Raw genomic sequence first — 5859 nt, forward strand, 5'->3', positions numbered from 1 at the left:
CTGCACAAGGTTTTTAATTACTCCTGGCAGAGGACGAGCAACCAACTCTGCCAGAACACGTTTAAATAAAAACAAAACAATAACACTGCGCTTCACCGTCATAACTACAATAAACAAATCATAACACAAACAAATACTACAACAACAACAACAACAATAATACAACAACAACAATCAAAATAATAACAACTAAAACAAAACAAATGCAAAACAATAAAATGCACAGGGGCGGAGGGGTAGACCCCGTTCTAAAAATAAATAAACAATACAAATGTACAGGGCTCCTCGCCCTGTTACAGTTACGCGTCCATTTTCAAGAAGAACTTTCTCAGAAAAATTGGAGATTGTTAAAAAAGTAAGGTATACACCACAAATACCCGAAGTGACTACAGGAAGAGAAGGGATATACTCGCCACTTCCAACACTCAAATTATGAAAGGTATCCGTGGCTTACCGGTAGCTGTAAATTTAAAAAAAAATGAGTACAAAAAGCTGATATGGAACAGAACTGGCTACAGCAATCTATGATGTCTAACAATGTCAGCACAAAAAACATGAGCGTTCCCAAAGTCACTTGCAAGCCACTATAACACTCAAAACTTTTGGACAAACCTAGATTGATGTTCAGCTTGATGAGCAGAGGGATATAACACATCACAATGAGCAAATAAGAAAGAATCACGAAGTTCTTAAATGCTTGATTGATTCTGTTGTTTACTTTAGCAAGTAAGAACTGGCTTTCAGAGGGCACGATGAAGGCACCATTTCCCGAAATACAGGTAGTTATGTGGAATTACTTTCTCTGATTTCTGACTGACACCATGTTAAGCAATCGCTTGTCAATAGCCACAGTATTCTCGGGTACCTCTAGCAAGATTCAGAACGACTTTATCTCTTTGGTGTCTCAGGTTCTGCTAGATACAATAAAAGCAGAGGTACAGGAAGCTAAGTACGTAGCTGTAATGGTAGATTAAACAACCGACGATGGAAACGCAGCTCAGCTGTCTTGTGTTTTCAGGTATGTGACAGTGCTGGCCCGAAAGAATGGGTGTTCTGTGAAAAAATTACATTTGCTAAAGTAATAATAAAAATGCTTTTAAAAAGACCAAATTCCTACTGGAATTACTATGCAGGACAGCCACTATAAGATCATTACTTTTACTAAAAATGGGGATGGATTAATCTACTGGTTAATCGACTAATACACATAAATTAGCCAATCAAAAATTTGAATCGAGTGACAGCCAGTGACAAGCAGGCTGTAGTGGTGACGTCAGACCCGGAAGAAACACACAGTACTGCGAAGTGAAATGTGAATTGTGCTGTTGTGCGTTTAATAATGAACAAAATAAAAAGGTTTTAAACGAAAACAGCACACGGCACTTGCGGCCAAAATAAATAGACAAACAAAACAGACTAACACTTAAACGAACAGTGGACTAACAGACAGACAAACAAACAAACAAACAAACAAACAAACACGGTGAGTCAAAACAAATTATTCTTTTAGTTTCTTTTACTCTCCTTCTCTCTCACCGAACACCCAACCCTGAGTGAGTAAAACGTGCATCTATATATACAATTGTGCTGGGATTCAATTACCAATTCATTATTCACTTGAATCCCAGCACGTGAACTAAATCTGTGCAACCCCGTGCTCACATATTATTAACTACTTTAAATGCATGTGAAGTGAAGTGCAATCCCCGTGCCTAAATACAATTATACATTTTAAATACTCGTGCTCATTACCCACATTATATCCCGTGTACCAACTACAATACACCAACATTGACACACGCTACATACAACATAAAACACAAACATATACACAGAGGCGGAGTACATTGCCACACAGCCCTACTTAAAATAAATACAGCAAACGTTTGCCTTACTGACGCACTACCAGTTACACTGAATTTATTAAACTGGCAGATGGTTTAGTTTGCTTCAACTAAAAAGACACCAGCTACATCAAAGATAGGAAATATTTCTGTCCTCTTTTTTCAGTACAAAAAGAGGACATAATTCACTGCTGGTGAAAATAGAATGTGTTTAATAACTAGAGAAAATGATACATTTTTAATGTGACAACACTTTTTTTTTTGTAATACATAGTATGTTTAATTGTGAAATACCTATTTTTAGATAGTGAAATAAGCATTTTTAACTGTGAAAAAATACTGCACTATCCATAACTGAACAGCATTTAAACCACCTACTCTTCCTCCGATTCTATAGATCTTACACATTTTTTATGTTACTTTCGTGTTGTCAGTGACACACGCCGTAAGTTTTTTGAAAACTCTAGTGTTAACTTAGTGTTAAATTGTACATAAACTAATGTAACACACATGGTTAGAATAGCTTAACTTGGTAGATCACTTTTGTTTTCCATAATTTCTTTCTATTTGTGATTTTGAAATATGCAGCATTAAGTACAGAGGTACATGCTTGCAACATTGGAGATCAAAATGGAAAATGGCACAAAACATTGAAGGGGATACTACTAGGATAAAGCTACTAATTTAGAAGGACTATCATATATTTTTTGTTTCCCTGGAGTGGTACTGATCAAGGCACCGAGCTCATGGACAATACAGTGGCTCTCAAAAGTATTCACCCCCCTTGGACTTTTCCACATTTTATTGTGTTACAACATGGAATCAAAATGGATTTAATTAGGAGTTTTTGCCACTGATCAACACAAAAAAGTCCATAATGTCAAAGTGAAAAATAAAATCTACAAATTGTTCTAAATTAATTAGAAATATAAAACAGAACATAATTGATTGCATAAGTATTCACCGCCTTTGCTATGACACACCTAAATAAGCTCTGGTGTAACCAATTGTCTTTAGAAGTCACATAATTACTTGAATGGAGTCCACCTGTGTGCAATTAAGGTGTTTCACATGATTTCAGGTTAAATACACCTGTCTCTGGGAGATCCCACTGTTGGTTAGTACATTTCCTAACAAAAACTACATCATGAAGACGAAGGAACATTCAAAGCAAATCCGGAATAAGGTTCTTCAAAAGCACCAATCAGGGGTAGGATATAAGAACATTTCCAAGGCATTGAATCTGTCCAGACCAGGCCGTCCTCAAAAACTGCGTATCCGGGCGAGAAGGGCACTAGTCAGGGAAGCCACCAAGAGGCCTATGACAACTCTTATGTTGCCTTACGCCTATGGAGTTACAGTCTTCCACGGCTGAGCTGGGAGACACTGTGCATACGGCAACAATAGCCCGGGTGCTTCACAAAACTGGCCTTTATGGGAGAGTGGCAAAAAGAAAGCCATTGTTGAAAAAAACTCATATCAAATCTCGGCTACTTTGCGAGAAGGCATGTGGGAGACTCTGAGATCAAGTGGAAGAAGACTCTATGGTTGATGAGACCAAAATAGAGCTTTTTGGCCTCGACGCTAAGCGCTATGTTTGGCGCAAGCCTAACACCGCACATCATCCTGAGAACACCATCCCTACCGTGAAGCATGGTGGTGGCAGCATTATGCGATGGGGATGCTTCTCTGCGTCAGGGCCTGACTTGGGAGAAGATTCATCTTCCAGCAGGACAATGACCCCAAACATACAGCCAAAGCCACACTGGAGTGGCTTAAAAACAAAAAGGTCAATTTCCTGGAGTGGCCCAGTCAAAGCCCAGACCTCAATTCAATTGAGAATATGTGGAAAGAGTTGAAAATTGCTGTTCACCAAAGGTCCCCATCCAACTTGATGGAGCTTGAGCAATTTTGCAAAGAAGAATGGGCAAAAATTGCAGTGTCCAGATGTGCAAAGCTGGTAGAGACTTATCCAAATAGACTCATGGCTGTAATTGCTGCCAAAGGTGCCTCTACCAAATATTGACTCAAGGGGGTGAATACTTATGCAATCAATTATTTTCTGTTTTGTATTTGTAATTAATTTAGAACAATTTGTAGATTTTATTTTTCACTTTGACATTATGGACTTTTTTTGTGTTGAACAGTGGCAAAAACTCCTAATTAAATCCATTTTGATTCCATGTAACACAATAAAATGTGGAAAAGTCCAAGGGGGGTGAATACTTTTGAGAGCCACTGTATATGCAAAAATGCAATTGTGATATACAGGCAGACACCTCCGCATATCCCGAGAATCTAATTCTCTCAATAACTTATGCCAAATAATATCAAGTTTAATAGCAACTGTAAAATCAGTTTTTCAGATATATGCAAAAAGATGTGACATACAAATGTACAGACTGACAGACCCGCTACTTTATATCCCCAGCATCATACAGTATATAAACAATAACTTAAGATAAATAATGTTAATATAAAGTTTCATGACAATTGCATAAGCGGTTGTCAGTTATCAGTGGTTCCTTGTTCAAGATACGTCTTCCCACAGAAAAGAAGTGTGCAAGCACTGTTTGTCACAGAATGAGTATATCTGTGGCTCAAGACTTTTAAACACAAAATGCTCCAACACATGATCTGGACTGCTAGTCAGCGACATCTGTAACATACAATTTATTGTAAAGTTTGTAATAGTCCCTCCTCCTCCTCCCCCTCCTCTGATCTCTCTATCTCCATTCATCTGGAATCTACCACACTCTCTCCCTCCTCCTCAGCTAAGAACCTTGGAGTCACCCTGGACCCCTGCCTCTCTTAATCCCAGCACATCTCCACTCTGGCACGCACTTGCCGATTCTTCTTGAGCAACATACGAAGAATCGGACCCTTCCTCACCAACTACGCCACCCAGCTCATGGTCCAGGCCCTGGTACTCTCCTGCCTAGACTACTGCAACTCCTTCCTGGCTGGCTTACCTGCGTCCGCCACCCGTCTGCTCATCCAGAACTCCGCTGCTCGTCTGGTGTTCTCTCTGCCTCGTTTCTCCCACGCAACTCCACTGCTCCGCTCACTCCACTGGCTCCCGATCACCGCTCGCATCCAGTTCAAGACTCTTGTACTAGATGCCTTGACCAGACTGCACCCAGCTACCTCCAGACCCTCATCTCTCCCTACACCCCCACTCGACCTCTCTGCTCCTCCTGCACTAGAAGACTGGCTCTACCTCCTCTACGCTCCCCTGCCTCCAAAGCCCGCTCCTTCTCCACCCTCGCCCCGCAGTGGTGGAATGACCTTCCTACAGATGTCAGGACTGCCCAGTCCCTGACCACCTTCCGGCGCCTCCTCAAGACTCAGCTCTTCAGACACCACCTGTAGAACTCCTCTTTTTTTCCCTCTGGACACTTATCACTCTTCCTTAAATGTGCTTTACTTGCTCTTATCTGCCCCCTATTTTACTGCATTTAATCCTGTACTTTAGAGTACTGTAATCTGTCAAGTGTTATTTAATCTGTAGTATTTTGTATTTAATTATTTCCTGATGTAACTATCACTGACACTGTTATCAGCTCCAGTATTGAATCGTATTTTGTCATATACTTGTACTTACTAGAACTGAAGTCATTGTATTTTTATCTTGCTCCTAATTGTATTATTATTTGTACTGTGATTCTTGAAATGTATTTTTGTTTACGACTGTAAATCGCCCTGGATAAGGGCGTCTGCTAAGAAATAAATAATAATAATAATAATAATAATAATAATAATAATAATAATAATAATAATAATAATAATAATATTTTAATCTTTTAATTTATCAGTGGTCCAAGGATTCCACATTTAATTTTTTTTCCCATAATCCATGACCAGAATAAGACACCAAATTGTCTTTAATAATAGGACCAAAAACTCCCTTAAAGCTCACATACTTTGCAGGGAATAAATTAACCAATTACTGTTATCTCCTGTTATTTGTGCTTATTTTAGCCAAAGGGCATGGACAAGTAATAGACTTAACAGA

Source organism: Acipenser ruthenus, chromosome 8, assembly GCF_902713425.1.
Source record: "Acipenser ruthenus chromosome 8, fAciRut3.2 maternal haplotype, whole genome shotgun sequence".
NCBI lineage: Eukaryota > Metazoa > Chordata > Actinopteri > Acipenseriformes > Acipenseridae > Acipenser > Acipenser ruthenus.